Here is an 18,011-nt window from a genome sequence, read left to right as displayed (position 1 = left end):
CTCCATATTCAGTGCAAAGAGAATGGAAAGCATGACTGAAGCTTTATGCAAGAAATGTTTTCCAAAGCATAGGCTGGAAATTAAGAGAGTTCAAGGACTACTCATAAAAGAAATTAGGCTCTCATACAGCCTACTTAGAAAATAAAAATTTTACTGAATGTTTCAATAACTTTGAATAAGTTAAGTATATTTTAATAAAACCTACAATGAAATAGACAAAATACAAGAAATAGAAGACTTATGTTCCCAAATGATAAAGAATGGATAATGCACAAGAGTGTATAGGCTCTAGTGAAAGAAACTATGCAAAATAAATATTCACATTTAATCGTAAAATTTAGATTTCTGTATAGGAGTTACTTATCTAAACTCCCACTGTGGTCAAAGGAGAGCTAATTAATACATTTAATTGTATCTGACCTAGTACAGGTGTCTATAGGTTACTTTAGGAATCTCAGCTCTTGAGATTCCATTGACTGAATTACTATTAGTGGGAATCTAGTCATGACTTACATAAAGTCACTTAAGTGATTAGGTTTCAATTCAGTTTCAAAGTTGTGGATGTCTAATGCAATTTAAGATTGTCTAAGATAGTCTACCTGGCCACTGGGTACTGCAAAGATCTCCCAAAAGTCCAGGCTCTGGGTTGGACTTGAGACCCTTGTGTACTGCATTGCAATACAGCACTTTATGTGGATGTCCTGGATATCGTGAATGAGAGTAAACACCTATATTTAGACAGCTTAATCAAGCCCTTACATTCACTTGCATACAGCCTGAAGCTAACTTATATCCACAGTGCAAAAAAAAAATCATTATGGGTCATTGCAAACAAGAGTCTATAAACAGTAATCAATACCCTAACCTCAATGGTCCCACTCACTCCTCCTTCTGCCTTCCTGTCTTGTAGGGGAATGAAATCCTTTGCCCCAAGAAGGCAAACCTAGACTATCTCTAGAAGCTGAGTCCCATGTTTTCTGCTTCTTTTGTACTAGATTTTCTTGTCTAAATGTATCAAATATGAGCAAACACAAGTATTCTTTTCTTCTTCTTCATGTAACTGTGATGAGATTTCCTTGGTAAATAATCATTAGTGAGAGATTTTTGCAATAAAATAAATTTTTGGAAATGAGCATTTGTCAACAGCTCATATGTGGACAATATCATATATTACCTTTGCTCTTCCTTCAAGTATTCATTCTTGGATGATGAGATATGAATTGTTTAGGCTCAGTATCTGATGCAGACATGAACAAATGAGCTTGTTTGTGACATCATTAACAACCAGAAAAATAAAAGGGAAATCTGGTAACATATTGACTTGAGATAGGTTATTCTAAGCTCTACAATCTACTTCTTCAGTTAAAAAAAAAAAAAAAAAAAAAGTGAATTAAGTAGAAATGGATTTACCTTTAAAGCCTGAAACAATTGCTAGTTTCTCACCAATATCCTAAGAAAATTGCCTTTCTTATTCATGGGCATGAGGATATATTTCTTACTAAGTTCAGCTTTCATAGTCGTACTGGGTAAACAATGGAAGATTGATGAGGAGATAGGACCACACTGACCAATCAATTTTCCCAGCTACCAAAACACTTGGGGTGCAGCATCCATGAGAAACAGCAGGTCATGACCCTTAGGTTTGCACCACATAGGTGCCAGTCTGGACATGTATACTTGTGAAGACTTATTACTTCCCTTGTTATCTGTACACCTAAATAATTATTGCTTCCTTGTGTTATCTGCATGCACAGTATCCCATGCTGTAGCCTCTTAATTCACTGTAAACCCATACCCCGCCCCTCGCACTTCACCATGGGCAGATGCTCTGCAGTGGCTGCAACAGCCCCGTCGCTTCTCCACAAGGTTCCTGGGGTTCCCCTTGTGGTTCAGGGATTTTAAGGTAACAGATATCTAATAACCTAGCTCCAGAGTGATGTCTTCTACCCCTGTATATTACAAGTGTCAGTTACTGCCATTAACAGTAATTAACAAGATTGATTGTTTTAGTTCCAAGATGTTTACAGTAATAACAGTCTTCAGGTAGTGCAACAAAGCTTTTTAAAGTGCATCCCACCTGCAATATTTCTTTTGGACGTATACATTAATCAGCATTATCATGCAGTTTACCTTGTACTATATTCTTCAAATGTAGGCGCAAACTGAAGATATTAGTATGGTACTTTATGTCTAGAAAGAATATTACAAACATGTGATGATATACAATGTACTTTAAGAAAGACACAGAAAAATCTTTACAAAGTAAAGGCTATAGGAATAACTGTAATTCTTTTCAGCTTCTACAGTTATTGTAATAGGTAGAGAAAATTATTATTAATCAAAGAAAAAAAAAAGAAACATAAGAAGCACATAGAAAGAAGCAAAAGTGATGATAGACTGCTTTCCTTTCCTCACAAAATATGCTTTCTCCCTAACAGCTTTTCTTCCAATAAAAAAAGAGTGCTATTCAGCAAGTCTAGCTGAGCTAGGTTGTAGTAGCCTAGGAGCTGCTACATCAAGCTTCAGTTAAAAGTGGATTCAGCAGTGGCCAAAAGCAAAAGAGAATAGCAAGAGCTGCTGGGAAAAGGAAGGAAACCAAAAAAAGCACTTAAACATCCATCTGATATAAACTGTATATGTGCTTATATGTTGAAAATTACATGAAATTGTGCCTATACTGATTCATCTAGGGTATAGAAATAGAAAAGTTACCAGAATAAAATAAATAGGATTACTTCTAGGAAAGAAATGGCCTCCAGGATGAGAGACTCAACAAATAAGCATTTTTCAGTCCAGAAACAATAAAAAAAAAGAAAGCAGAAACATGATAGAAGTCTATAAAAAGGTGACAAATATTCAGTTCAGAATACTGTGAAGGTCAAAAGCATAATGGATTCATAAAATGATTCATCATCTTCAAGGAAAATAAATGCCACTGTTTAGTGGAACAAAGAACTAGTTTAGAAGTATAACTCATTATAAGTAGTTGTCAAGATCACTTAAGAATATCTTTTAAACCCTTGCTACCTTTTCCTCTGGAAATTCCAATACCCATCAAGTGTGATTTTTATCTAAGAAACACTTCCCTCTCCTTTAAGAGAAGAAAAATAATATTTTAATAGTTACTGCTACAGTTTAGCAGTCAGTTAGATAAATTATCAACATCTTGTATCAGCATGATGTCTACCACCATGAGATGGTGGAGTTCAGGATGTTGAGAGGAGGGAACAAGGCAAATAGCAGGGTTACAACCCTGGACTTCAGGAAAACGGACTTTGTGCAAGACAGTTCGCCTGAGCAGGGGCCTGCTGCGAAGAACCCCATGGGATACAGTCCTGGAGAGAAGGGTCCAGGAGAACTGGTTGACTTTCTAGGATCACCTCGTCCAAGACCAAGAGCAGTCCGCCCACATGTGCAAATGTCAATTAAAGATGGCAGGATGCCTAGATGGATGATCAAGTGGCTCATGATAAAACTCAAACATAAAAAGGAAGCGTAAATCAGGTGGAAAGCAGGGGCAGGTCACCCAAGAGGAGCACAGAGACACTATCTGAGCAGGGAAGGATGGGTTAAGATTATGAGACAGAGTGCACCCTTAGCAAGTTTACTGAGGATGTTAAACTAGGAGGATTGTCTGACACACCAGAAGGCTGTGCTGCCATTCAGAGGGACCTGGACAGGCTGGAGAGCTGGGCGGAGAGGAACCTCCTGAAGTTCCACAAAGGCAAGTGCAGGGTCCTGTGCCTGGGGAGTAATCTCCCCCATGCACCAGTGCATGCCTGAGACAGATCTGCTGGAAAGTAGCTCTGCAGAGAAGGACCTGGGAGTCCTGGTGGACAATAAGTTGACCATGAGCCAGGAATGTGCATTTGTGGCCAGGAAGGCCAGCAGCTTCCTGGGCTGCACTAGAAGAGCATTGCCAGTAGGTGGAAGGAGGTATTCCTCCCCCTCTACTCAGCCCTGATGAGGCTGCATCTGGAGTGCTGGGTCCAGTTCTGGACTCTCCAATACAAGAGAGACATGGAGCTACTGGAGTAAGTCCAGTGAAGGGCTACAAAGATGATGAAGGGGCTAGAACATCTGTCATCTGACAAAAACCTCAGCATCTCTTGTATGAAGCAAGGCATAGAGAGCTGGGCCTGTTCAGCCTGGAGAAGAGAAGACTGAGGGGGCATCTTGTCAATGTGCACGAGTATCTGAAGGGAGTGTGTCAAGAGGATGGGGCCAGACTCTTCTCCGTGGTGCCCAGTGACGGGACAAGAGGCAACGGGCACAAACTGAACCACAGGAAGTTCCATCTGAACATGAGGAAGAATTTCTTTATTGTGAGGGTGACAGAGCACTGGAATAGGTTGCCCAGAGAGGCTGTGGAGTCTCCTTCTCTGGAGATATTCAAAACCTTATCGCACATTCATTTAATCCATTTAGTACTTGTTATTTCATTTTGATATAGGCGTTGAAAACAACTGCTTGAAGTCACCTTATACAGAAATATAAATGCAAATGTAGGCACAATTGCCAAGTCAGGGCTACTGCCATCTTCATGAATCATAAAACTGACTTGAAACAACAGCCGTCTTTCAGATATTGAATATTTGAATAGAACCACTTTTTAAAGTAAAAGTTTTTTGGGTTTTTTTGGTATACAATAGAGAGTATATGCTAGTCTGGCATGATTTATTGTAATATTAAGTTGACTTAATCAAAAACAATATTTTAAAATCTTAACTTTTGTAAAGTAGGGACTTTTGAACAGGTACAGCTGGAAAGTCAGCAAATGTCCCTTTCCTGACATTTTTCACAAAGCAAGTTACCACAGTCTTCCAGCAGCATCATTTAGTGCTAATCTAATCATTTCCACTCACTGAACAACTTGGAGATTTCTCCTCTCTAACTTCATATCAGATAATATAACTGTGATTCCATTACGGCTTGAGCTAGATAGTAGCTTGGAGGGGGGGGGAAGAAAAAAAAATCCAAAAAAAAAAGGGGTAGGGGGGAGCGAGGGTAAGGTGGAAAATCTTTCTTATGTCCTCTATACCAGATATACAGAGATGTGATCTATGTGTACAGTGAAAACAGGTATAGTCTACCAGTTTGTTTTCTGTATTAGGTAGAGAAGTCTTGTTAGTGATGGGAAGTGCCCAGAGTCTCATGTTCCTTAATGCTTCAGATTACAACTGACTTAATGTCATCATTTTGGAATGTTTTGTAAAACAGAAACAGTTTCCAACTCTCTTGTAGAAAACATAAATCAAGATTCCATTTCACAATATCTTTTGGACATATCTAGGAAGTAAACGGAAGCAGAAAATCTGTTTCAGCATGAAGTGATTTAAACTTACAATCCCTATTTCCCATGCTAGCATCAGCCTTCAAAGATAAAGCTCTCACATAATCTGCAGATGATGTTCCAATGTGAAGAAGTAATGCTTGATTCATGGATTCAGATATTGAGCCCAAAGAAGAGAGAGGGAGAATGAAAGGGACTTAACTCTGTAGTCCAGTGAGAAGAAAGAAAGCAGCTGTGATTCAGTGCTTGCTCCAGGTACTGCTGATGCGTTTTCCACTCAAAAGTAACTACATAAGAAGCATATAAAATAATGGCAGCTACTCTCTGTTTCCTTCTTTTTGTCTGTCTTTTCAGAAGAGAGCAGTTTTTCACAGTTTTTGTTTGTCTTCTTCTTTAATACTTCTTCCCCACTCTTTTCCACATATTCATCAATGCCTGGATTTTCTTTCATGTTTATTACCTGTTCCTTACTTTGTATAATAAGAAAATCAACAGAGCTCACTATAACTACAGTTTATATTGTATTACTTTTATTCCCAAATTCTTTTCAACTCCTCATGAGTAACTTGACATAATCTCTTTTAGGAGACTGCAGCTATGTGTGATCCTTTTTTTTTGTTTGTCGTATAGTACAATTTGTCATACAGTACAGTACAATTGTGTCATATGGTAAAGTTTCTCCTTTTTTCCCTCTCTCTTTTATCTTACCATTATGCCCCTAGTGTTTTGGTTTCCTCTTTCTGTATTCCTTGTACAATTTAGAAGCACAAAAAGCTTGGCATGCTGCCTGAAACAGAAACACATTCTAAGTACATAATGGATTGAGTCAAAACAAAACAATTACCTCTTTTGGATCTCTCTCCACCCTGAACAATGACAATGAGCTCAGGAGATAGCAAAGATATGCAAACAACTTCTTAAAGCAAGCACGGTTGGGGAATATCCTCTTTTTAAATTAGAACAAGCAATAAGATTGTGTTGTACATGGAGGAAAAGCAACGGCAGAAAGGAAAGCACAATAGCTGTGCTAATCCTCAGTTGCTAAATTATTGCAACAAAAATGTTTCCAGCTAATCCATAGGCACATTTGGGATTCAGTCAGTGAGGTTTGTCTTACACTTCATCAGTAACAATACTGTTGTTACTGTTTGCCTTCTGAATCTTGACAGTATTTCATAAATACATGGGAACCATAACAGCAGAAATGCTGAGTCAGACTGTAAGTTCATTTAGGTTATTACCTCCCTTCTGACAACCTCCAGAAGAAATAAGGTAAGGGAAAACATAGGGAAAAGGAAAAATATCCAGTCAGAGAGAAGTCATTTAATTTCTTGCCCACAATACTGTGATAGGTTCACAAGCTTCTGGAGCCAGAGGAGATAATTACATTTGTGCGGTAAATTGTTCTGAGTAGATTTTTCTTTTACAACTTTGCCTACTCATCTTCTCAAGGCATGTATTATTCTCACCTCCAAAATACACTGTGACAATGAATTGCATAGCTTGGCTAAGGTTTGCAACTGTTGCTTGCTTGCTTTAGAACAAACAAAAACCCATTGTCCTTGATAATTTGACATGAAAAATGATGAGTAATTATTTCCTTGTTCTCCTCCTGCATGTCATTTGAAAGAATAGTCACAGCATTACATCTCTACCATATTCCCCACTCCCAATAGTCCATTCGTTTTTAGAGTCAATTCTATAGCTTTAAGCAACCTTGTGGTCCTACAAAACTTTTACAGTTCTATATTGTACTTCAGAGGTGACTAGGTCAGAAATGTATACAGTGTTTGAAATCTTGCCACTTTGGCTTTCTATAAGTCTTTGTTGTTGCTGCTGTTGTTGTTAGTTTCTTTTGCAATCAATTTATTTCCTAAACAAATTCTAAAATTTTATTTGCTTTTTAGGCAACGGGTGAGTATTAAGCTGTTTTGTCTTCTGACAGACAGAATAAACAGTTATTTTGCACTTCATACTGGCAGTATGAAGTACATTCTGGTATACTTACAGTATCACCAGATCTCAAAACTATATTGTATTTTTCTCAGTATTTGGTGTCTTTCTATGCCATTAGAAGCTTTAAAAATCTCTGCTTTTATTTTTAAAAGGATTTAGAACTTGGGTTTGTAGAGAAAAGCTATAAAAAGTCAATAAACAGAACTGAAAACCAGAAGAGATGTTGTAGCTGTTTTAATCATTCCTAATCTGTATCCACTTCCATGACCCTTGGGATCGAAGCAAGAAACTCTTCCTTTAAAGGACCATAATAGACAACAGAACAGAGAAACCGTTCTGTGAACCTGACCTCTATCAGGGGCTGTCTCGGTACTGCTATTAGAAATACTGGGCAAAATAACTTGCTACAACCATTAGTGCAACTGAATTGTCCTTGGCTGAGTTAGAAATATGCAAATTTATTTGTGTTTGATTCTTAAAATTGGAAGCAAGGAAATACCATGAGTAGCAGTCAGGATTAAAAAGCAATAATTACCTATAATTATTCATTATCATTTTTTCCAAAGAAAATGGAGACCATGATTAGATGGCGTTTCTTCGGGAAATTTGGGAAAAATGTGGTCTCTTGAAGTATTTGACACTTTCCAATAATCATGGAAAGCTTATTTTCATTTTAAGTGTCATTTATGGATATGAATTGAAAGAAATTAACAGTTCTTGTAAAAATGATATTGAAATTGTCAAGTTCTGCTCCTGATAATGACATTTCTGAAAGAAGGAAAAAACTAGTATTTAGATCAGAAAAATATTATCTGGAAAAAAAATAGACTGTTACTGGAATCTAAGAGTCATATCTGGTATTCTATGATCAAATCAAAAAATCTCTGGAAGTTTCTCCCACAAAGAAATTATGAAAAAAAAAAAAAAAAGTCAGTAAGTGTGTGGAGAAGAGGAATAAAAGGCTTGGAATGAGGAGGATGAACTAAGACATAATGGCAGCAGATTTCTGAATGGTTAGTTACTGGAAGCCACCTGTAACAAGAGAAACTTCTGAAAATTACACAATGTTAGTATTAGAATATGAAACTATATATATATTTTTAACTGTTGAATGAGAAACTCTCCAGACTAATATGACAGATAAGATATTTTTAGGGCTGTTTATGTAGTCCTGTAATTTGTCTTTGGCAATCATTATTAAGAAATCCTACTGTCAAAACTTCTAAGTAAACTTTGAGGGCTAAATCTTACTTTGTTTTGAAGTGAACAGGAAATTTTCTATTGATTTGAAAAGAAGACACAAGTCAATAATTCTTTCCATTGTTTTCAAAAGGATCAGTCATTTATTTAAATATTAGTATGTACTAAAACACCCTGATAGATTGTCCGTAAGGAGAGCTTCCTAACTTTTAGAAGAAAGGAGATGACTTAAATACTGAAGTATTTTTTTCTTCAGTTAATATTGCTGCAGAAAGAATACTTATCCATGTTATTATCTAAAAGCTTTTCTAGTTCTGCTAAGCCTTGTCCTAAACAATACTTGGAGTTTATGAATAGCATGGTGGTAAATTTTGCTGTAAGGCAAACAATAATATTAAAATAAAATTCCTCCCTGACAGTTTTCTTTTGTTCATTTTTTTTTCCTTTGCATATTTTATGTTTTTTCCTTGAATTATGATAATTAAGTACCTTTTAGGTAAATAGGAGTTTAGCAATATATATTTTCATATTGCCATCATACAATCTGTCAGCATTTTCTTCTCTCAACAACAATTGTAATCACTTTAGATTTCTACATACAGAAGATGCTCTATAACTGTAATGATACTATATGCTTTCCTTTGGATCTTTTCTCTTTCTGATGTATCCCATTTCAGATGATGGTTAAATATAATAGTCCATTTGAGGATGTATAATCAAATTAAATGGTAATTTTACATTGTTAGCATTATTTTTTTACAATCTTTCAGCCTATCTACACACACACACACACACACATATACACACATATATACATACATATATACATATATTTATGTAAAAAATCATGTCCTTCTGGCAGAAATTTTCAGAGTCATGTATAGCATGTCCAGACTGCTGAAATAATGTATAGACTGCCAAAGTAATGCTTAGACCTATTTCCTGAATTCTTACACATAATTTAGAACCAATGGATACATGCACCTTTTCAACTTGCTTTTTCTATGCCTTTCTGTGGGCATGAAGACTTTTGCTAATGTTCAGTTCATTGCTTTAGACGTTTTGGGAAATCATCTAAATAGGTTCTTAACATTTCTGACTTCAGGAAGAGTCAAGTGGTTTTTTTTTAGATGCTGGATTGAGAAGGCTGAGATTACTGATGTATCTGCAGTTAAGCATACACATAAATTTGTTGTTGTTGCTGCTTCTGCTGTTGCTGCTGCTGCTGTTCATTTGCTTTTTCCCACATTCTAGAATTTGAATGAAACAACAAGTAGATTCATCTAACAAGACAGAGAGAGAAAAAGATTTTGAGAAGAAATATTGGGAGAAAAATATTGTGCATACAGCTTTTGTGTACATCCTCTAAAACAGGAAACTGCAGATCTTACATGGTACAATATAGCTGAAAACAAATAGAAACTGAAATCTTTTGAAGTAATGTAGCATTAGTTATGAAGCCTGACTACATTAGGATTTTCCACATCTTTTCTTAAAAGAAATTTTATCTTCAATTTGAGGTGCTATTATTATGCTCATTTCTGCTATTTTGTCATTTGTTCATATATTTGATTGTTTTCATGTTATTCATTTATGAAGAACAAGTTATATCAAAGTAGAGGCTTTTTGCACTCAAATGCTTTATGTTTTCTTTTCTTTTTAAATATTTTCTTTATATTTCTTTATGTTCCCTAAATTCTGAATATTTAAGAACTCTAAGTTAGGAAAAAAAAATACTGAAAAGTTTAGCAAATAAACAAAATATTTTGAAGTGATTAGGCTACTCTTGGTAGATTCTTAGCAAAGAAGTTTCCATGCAGTTGGTAAACATTCTAGTTTATTTTGAAAATATCAACATATTTGAGGCACTACATTAATCTTATACATCTTTATAAATCTATTAGTTTCAAGTTCTCATTAAATAAAATACAAATGGGAAAAAGACAGTGAGGGAAAAGGATTTTTTTTTCTGTTTTTCTTTTTTTTTTAATTCCTTGGTGTGAACTTTTTCTTCATTTTTGTTTTGTTTTAATGCTGTCACGTTGACAGGATACAGACTACTGATGCGACTAATAGGTGCTGTCTGATGACTCATGCTTCATTGGAAGCTACTATAACAAGACTGTGGCTAGTATAATGAAAATGTGCAGTGGAAGGGAAATAAGAAAGATAGAAAATGCATGAAAAATCGGAAAAATAAGAAACACCAGATAACAGTCCAGATTTTCACTGATTACTTTCTTGTAAAAATCACAAATTATTTGTGATCTTAAATGTGGTTAGAGATTCAAAAGATATTTGAAATGCAGTAAATGTAGTAAAGTTGTGTTGCCTGAGATGTAATATTGTCAATCATTTCCAAATGGGATCCCCGGAAGGAAAGATTAAAGAGTAGGAGAGAGACTGTGGTCCTCTGGGCAACACTGAGATACAGGGATTTTGTGTTCTAATGCCTGCAGAATGTACCCTGCAGCCTTTAATAATAACCAAGGTTTGAAAGGCATCTCATTCACTATTTAACATGCCTTATATTTTTAGATCCTAATTAAGTAGCTTAAATTAGTAGTATTTCTCAAAAAGGTATTTGAAACTGCTGTTGAAATAAAACTTTTAGAATAAAGGCTGACTGAGTTTGCACATAGTTAAAAATAATGCAGTTTCAAGCAATCTGTGAAATTACAAAAATCATCACATCTTAAAGAACATCATCACATCTTAAGAACATCTTAAAGTGAAAAGAAAAGAAGTGCCCATGTATGGACCATCAGATACATCGTTTAAGCAGCCAGTGTGTTTGATTTATGTAGAAACTTAAGGTGGCACTTAATGGATTAAACATAGATGTGCTGTTAATTTAAAATTGGTAGAAAGAGAGAAGCACATCTATAATCCAAGTCATCACATCTTGAAAATTCTTGTCTGAATTATTCTCTTTCCAAAAAAAAAAAAGTCTATTTCCACTGACTGTGGAGGAGGTCTCCATGACCAACTCCTATGTATACCTACACTGGAGGTGGCTAAAGATGGATGAAACAAACCACACAACAAACCCCAGAATATGTGAGGAAGAGTGTCCAAATAATAGGTCCAGGGCACTATTCGAGAACTTGATACTGAGGAATATGATCTTGAGTACCTGTTTATATACCTACCTGTCAGTTTCCTCTTCCACAGTATTTTTATCTTTTAGGCTTACGTCCAATAGGACATCTTAATCTCCTACGAATTTTCTGGAAACAATTTAGCAAACTAATAAATAAATCTCCAGCATCCTAATCTTTGAGAAGATTTGCTTTCTACAAAATGCCAAGAACAAAAAAAGAGCAAATGGCCACACCCTATCATTCTTTTTCCAAGCCTACACTTAAATGAATTATATTCCACGGGTATCATCATCAATTCACTGAAAATCATACCATAGTGCTGGTAAATGTAGATCGCTGCTATTTACTTTGCTCTTATTTTTTGATTATAAAATAAAATAACAATTGGAAAGATGTGACTTTTTTTTCTTTTTTTTTTACAAAAAGGGTAAAGATTAATAATTAGGGTAAATAATTGGAATTCAAGGATTGAGGATTTCAGAACTTTTATAATGTAGTTCTATACTATCTCGGAAAAGTCCATTCCAAAAATACATTTTTTAATATATAATATTTATGTGTGTGTGTGTGCATGTGTACATATATATATATGTATATCTGTGCAAATATATATATAAAATATGAAAAGTATATAATGTGAAATCTAGTCTTTGAAAATAAAATTTGATTCTGAATGAATATTCTTGAAATCAGAGAAATAACCTGAAACCACAAAACTAGTTGTAAAAGGAACTTGTTCTATTCACGAGTTGTCCACTCACAAAGGAAATTCTTTTGTGACTTACTGTTTTAGGCAGCCTCAGAAGCCAATGTCTGAACAGTTTCTCTGCCCCTGGAGATTACCCTGGCAAGCAAAGTTAGAAGCAGAGAGGCAGAAATATTCTGAAAACATTTGTCATGTAGTACCAGGGTTTTCCTGTTAATCAGGATTTCAGCATCCGTATCAATCAGTCCAGTACTCAGTTTACCAGCTCTCCCCTAAACTAAATTGCCTGTCAATCAGAAGATGCAAACCTTTTACTTTATTTTTTGTCTTGTTTGAATACCAGTCTTTTAAAACCATGGTGCTGGAGTGGCAACACAGTTACAAACAGGGAAAACAATCTTTGCACACAGGGAAAAACTGTCCTGAGGCTGAGGCTGAAGCTATTTTTATTTTTTTGGGGGGGTGGGGGGAAGGGCAGGCAATGTTGTGCATTCTGATGAGATCAGACATACTCACACTTCTATATGCTGGCAAATATGTCTATGCACTCTTGCTGCCACAAAACATACCATTTATTTGCTGAGCTATTTCTGGAATATGGCATAAAACATGCAAATTTGAAATTTTTGACTGGTGAGATTACACTTTGTTCTTTAGTTCTAATAACCTATGCACAAACTACAAGAGAATAGGCTCAAATGCACAAATCAAGGTGATTGTCTAAAGCATCCATTAAATATGGTATTGGTATTTACAGTCTGTATTATTAGCCAATAGAAATAACTGAAAAATAAGAAGTAAAATACAATTCAAGAAATAATGTGTCTTGTTCTGTTATGCTTTGAAATTGTGCTAAATAGGTGTAAAAGAAAACGTAAACCAAATTAGCCACTTACGTCAGATCTAGTGTGTTCCACATATTCTGCACTCTGAACTGTATTTGCCTTCCTTGAGGACTATAAATATTACATCATTGTCTATTATCTTCAATAGTCCTCTGCAGCATTTTTTTTGTTTTTCCTTATAATTTGATACATCTTAGCTCTGTGTCTACCATATGCTTCTGTGAAATCTTTCCTTAGCTCTCCCATATCTTACCTGCTTCATTATTTCAAAGCATATTCATCTTTGCTTCATCTTTCTTTCCACTAGAAGATTCTCTCTCATGAAGTCTAGGTGACTAATTTATAATATCATACGACAAACAGTATGCATACATAAAAACGTGTATACATATATATACACACATATGTATATATGTGTATATATACATATACACCTATTTTAATTATAAAGTTTCTAAATGATATTTTGACAATAGTTTCTTCTTATTATTTCATTTTCTAATGCTTTCTTGAAAATGTAATTACGTCAGGTATGGCTGTGACAGACTAGAGGAGAGAATATCTGGACATCTAAACAGCTTGAATCTTGTCAGTTTGCCTTTTGAATTATGGTCAGCTGAGACCTGTTGCCTGCCAGAGAGGAAGAAAGTTTGTGTGGGTCAGTTCTGTTGTATATTTGTGTGAAAGGAAGGTGGGCTTAATCTCATCTAATTCTAACTGTCTAGGATGCTTCTATAGTCATATACAGTTATACAAAGAGATGAAAAGTCAGTCCATCTCAAAGGGAATATTCATTAGTTCCACCACTCTTCAAATTGTTTTAATACTTGGTTAGCAGTCTTCTGTTTAATGAAAAACTGTCTTTCCAAATAAAGATAACATGTCATCCTCTGACAGAAAATAAGTATGAAAATAAATCTTAAGCAAGGTTCAATTATTAGATTTTATTTTGATGATTTTGTTGTGTATTCTGAGTCTTCCCAACTTGCTTATCTCTGAAGTAAATTGTGTCCTAAGTACACACTAGGAGACAACATAGATAAATTTACATCGGGCTGCTTTCATTCAAATGGCTATTTAAATAGTTAGGAACAGTCTTTGTTATCAATATGCAAGAAAAAGAAGCAATCTTTACAATCTGCTATATTCCCTAGTTTTAATGAAATGATATACCCTACTTATTATCACTATTGTCCTTTGCTGGAAGCACATAAGTACTGAAGAAAGCTATGATTATGCTTATTCTAGAAATAGCTGGAAAATATTGGAAAGTTTGATACAGTTATTATAAAAAAATTACACTTATAACACTGGAAATACTAATAAAACCATTCAGGGATTAAACGTGTTATTTGCTATTCATGCAGTTAATGAATCTAACTTATGCTAAACTGATGCTAGTTGTAGTAACTGATGCAAAACAAACAAAGTGGACTGGAATTAATATTCCAGTACTGCTAATCAAATACTCAATATCATTATTTGTAGCCTTGTCCCTCAGTAAATATTGAGCTCCCATTCATCATAACAGGCTTCGTTAAGTTGACAATATGGACCTCAAAACCATTCAAGCTTTGCCTGGAATTGTCTTGGACTGCCTAGAGATTTGTTTTAACTTATAGCAGCAATTATCTAATGACCAGGTATATTAACTACTTTTTCCTTCGCTTGTCTTTGTACAATTGTGTGGTGTAATGCCCATTATTACAGGCCTTTTTTTTAACTATTAGATAGTCATTCTGTGTAAAAAGAACTATCTGAGACCCTAAAATAAAAAGCAACAAGGAGGAGCACAGGCATGGGATCACAGCAAAGGCCTTGAACATCTAGGCTGATGGCCCCAGGGCTATAAACGACCCACCAGGGGTAAATTACTGGTCATCAAAGGAATGTAGTCTTGATAACTGGGTAAAATAACTTTCAGCGGTAACAAGAAAAATGGACAAGCACCCAGAAAATGTGAAACATACCATATATAGAGCATTTAGCGGGTGCATGCAGCCGGGGGAGACAGCATGGAACATGGCTGTGGAGGATCCTCTTGCACCTCTCCTGGGAAGCTTGCATGCTCGATTGGCTCTCTGAAATGCTTGTATACCAATGCATGCAGCATGGGGAATAAGCAGGAAGAGTTAGAGATCTGTGTGCGGTCGCAGGGCCATGATCTCATTGCAGTGACAGAGACATGGTGGGATACCTGGATTCCATGACTGGAATGCTGTCACGGGTGGCTGCGTGCTTTTTAGGAAAGGCAGGCGAGGTGGTGGAGTTGCTCTTTACGTGAGGGAGCAACTAGAATGTATGGAGCTCTGCCTCGGGCTGGGTGAAGAGCAAGTGGAGAGCCTATGGGTAAGGATTAAAGGGCAGGGTAACATGGGTAACACTGTTGTGGGGGTCTACTACAGGCCACCTGACCAGGAGGAAGTCGTCGATGAGGCCTTCTACCGACAGCTGGAAGTAGCCTCACGATCACAGGCCCTGGTTCTCCTGGGAGACTTCAACCACCCGGACATCTGTTGGCAAGACAGCACAGCTAGGCACAAACAGTCAAAGAGGCTCCTGCAAAGCATTGATGATAATTTCTTGACCCAGGTGGTGGAGACGCCAACAAGGAGAGGTGCAATGCTAGACCTTGTACTAATGAACAAAGAAGGTCTGGCTGGAGATGTGAAGGTTGGGGGCAGCCTTGGCTGCAGGGACCATGAGATGGTGGAGTTCAAGATCCTCCGAGGAGGAAGAAGCAGGGCAATGAGTAGGATTGCAACGCTGGACTTGAGGAGAGCTGACTTTGGCCTCTTCAGGGACTTACTTAGGGGAATCTCGTGGGGTAGGGCCCTAGCAGGAAGAGGGTTCCAAGAAAGCTGGTTAATATTCAAGCGTCACTTCCTCCAGGCTCAAGATCAGTGCATCCCTCTGAGGAAGAAGTCGAGCAAAGCGGGCAGGAGACCTGCCTGGATGAGCAAAGAACTCCTGGCACAACTCCAGCAGAAGAAGGAAGTCTACAGAATGTGGAAAAGGGGACGGGCCACTTGGGAGGACTACAGGGACGTTGTCAGAGCGTGCAGGGATGCAACGAGGAAGGCTAAGGCCCATTTGGAATTAAATCTGGCAAGGGATGTCAAGGACAACAAGAAGGGCTTCTTCAAACACATCAATAGCAAAAGGAAGACTAGGGAAAATGTGGGCCCCCTACTGAATGGGGCGGGTGCCCTGGTGACGAAGGGTACAGAAAAGGCAGAGTTGCTGAATGCCTTCTTTGCTTCAGTCTTCACTGCTAGGGCCAGTCCTGAGGAATCCCAGACCCTGGGGACAAGAGAGGAAGGCTGGAGAAAGGAAGACGTTCCCTTGGTGGAAGAGGATCGGGTTAGAGATCTTTTGCCCAAACTTGACATCCATAAAACCATGGGCCCCAATGGGATGCACCCACGAGTGCTGAGGGAGCTGGCGGATGTTATTGCTAGGCCACTCTCCATGACCTTTGAAAGGTCCTGGAGATCAGGAGAGGTGCCTGAGGACTGGAAGAAAGCCAATGTCACACCAGTCTTCAAAAAGGGCAAGAAGGAGGAGCCAGGAAACTACAGGCCTGTCAGCCTCACCTCCATCCTGGGAAAGGGGATGGAACAGCTCCTCCTGAAGGTCATCACTAAGCATCTGGAGGACAAGAAGGTGATCGGGAGTAGTCAGCATGGCTTCACCAAAGGGAAATCATGCTTGACCAATCTGATAGCCTTCTCTGACGGAATGACTGGCTGGGGAGATGAGGGGAGAGCAGTGGATGTTGTCTTTCTGGACTTCAGCAAGGCTTTTGACACTGTCTCCCATCACATCCTCCTAGGTAAACTCAGGAAGTGTGGGCTAGATGAGTGGAGAGTGAGGTGGCTTGAGAACTGGCTGGATGGCCGAGCGCAGAGGGTTGTGATGAATGGCGCAGAGTCAAGTTGGAGGCCTGGAGCTAGTGGTGTCCCCCAGGGGTCAGTCCTGGGTCCAGTCTTGCTCAATGTATTCATCCATGACCTGGAGGAAGGGACAGAGTGCACCCTTAGCAAGTTTGCTGATGATACTAAACTGGGGGGAGAGGCTAACACACCAGAAGGCTGTGCTGCCATTCAGAGGGACCTGGACAGGCTGGAGAGGTGGGCGGAGAGGAACCTCCTGAAGTTCAACAAAGGCAAGTGCAAGGTCCTGCACCTAGGCAGGAATAATCCCATGCACCAGGACAGGCTGGGGGTTGACCTGCTGCAAAGTGGCTCTGCAGAGAAGGACCTGGGAGTGCTGGTGGACAACAAGTGAAGCATGAGGCAGCAGTGTGCCCTTGTGGCCAAGAAGGCCCATGGTATGCTGGGGTGCATTAGGCAGAGTGTTGCCAGCAGGTGGAGGGAGGTGATCCTGCCCCTCTCCTCAGCCCTGGGGAGGCCTCACCTGGAGGACTGTGTCCAGTGCTGGGCTCCCCAGTACAAGAGAGACATGGCACTCCTGGAGAGAGTCCAGCGGAGGGCTACCAAGATGATTAGAGGGCTGGAGCATCTCTCCTATGAAGAAAGGCTGAGAGAGCTGGGCCTGTTCAGCCTGGAGAAGAGAAGGCTCAGAGGCAATCTCATCAACGTGTACAAGTATCTGAAGGGGGAGTGTCAAGAGGATGGGGCCAACCTCTTCTCCATGGTGTCCAGCAACCAGACAAGAGGCAATGGGCACAAACTGAACCACAGGAAGTTCCATCTGAACATGAGGAAAAACTTCTTCACTGTGAGAGTGACAGAGCATTGGAACAGGTTGCCCAGAGAGGTAGTGGAGTCTCCTTCGCTGGAGATATTCAAAAGCCGTCTGGATGTGATCCTGGGCAATATGCTCTAGGTGACCCTGCTTGAGGAGGGAGGTTGGACTAGATGATCTCCAGAGGTCCCTTCCAA

The sequence above is a fragment of the Struthio camelus genome, chromosome 1, assembly GCF_040807025.1.
Source record: "Struthio camelus isolate bStrCam1 chromosome 1, bStrCam1.hap1, whole genome shotgun sequence".
NCBI classification, from domain to species: Eukaryota; Metazoa; Chordata; class Aves; order Struthioniformes; family Struthionidae; genus Struthio; species Struthio camelus.
The sequence above is the reverse complement of the archived record's forward strand: the minus strand, read 5'-3'. Positions refer to the sequence as shown.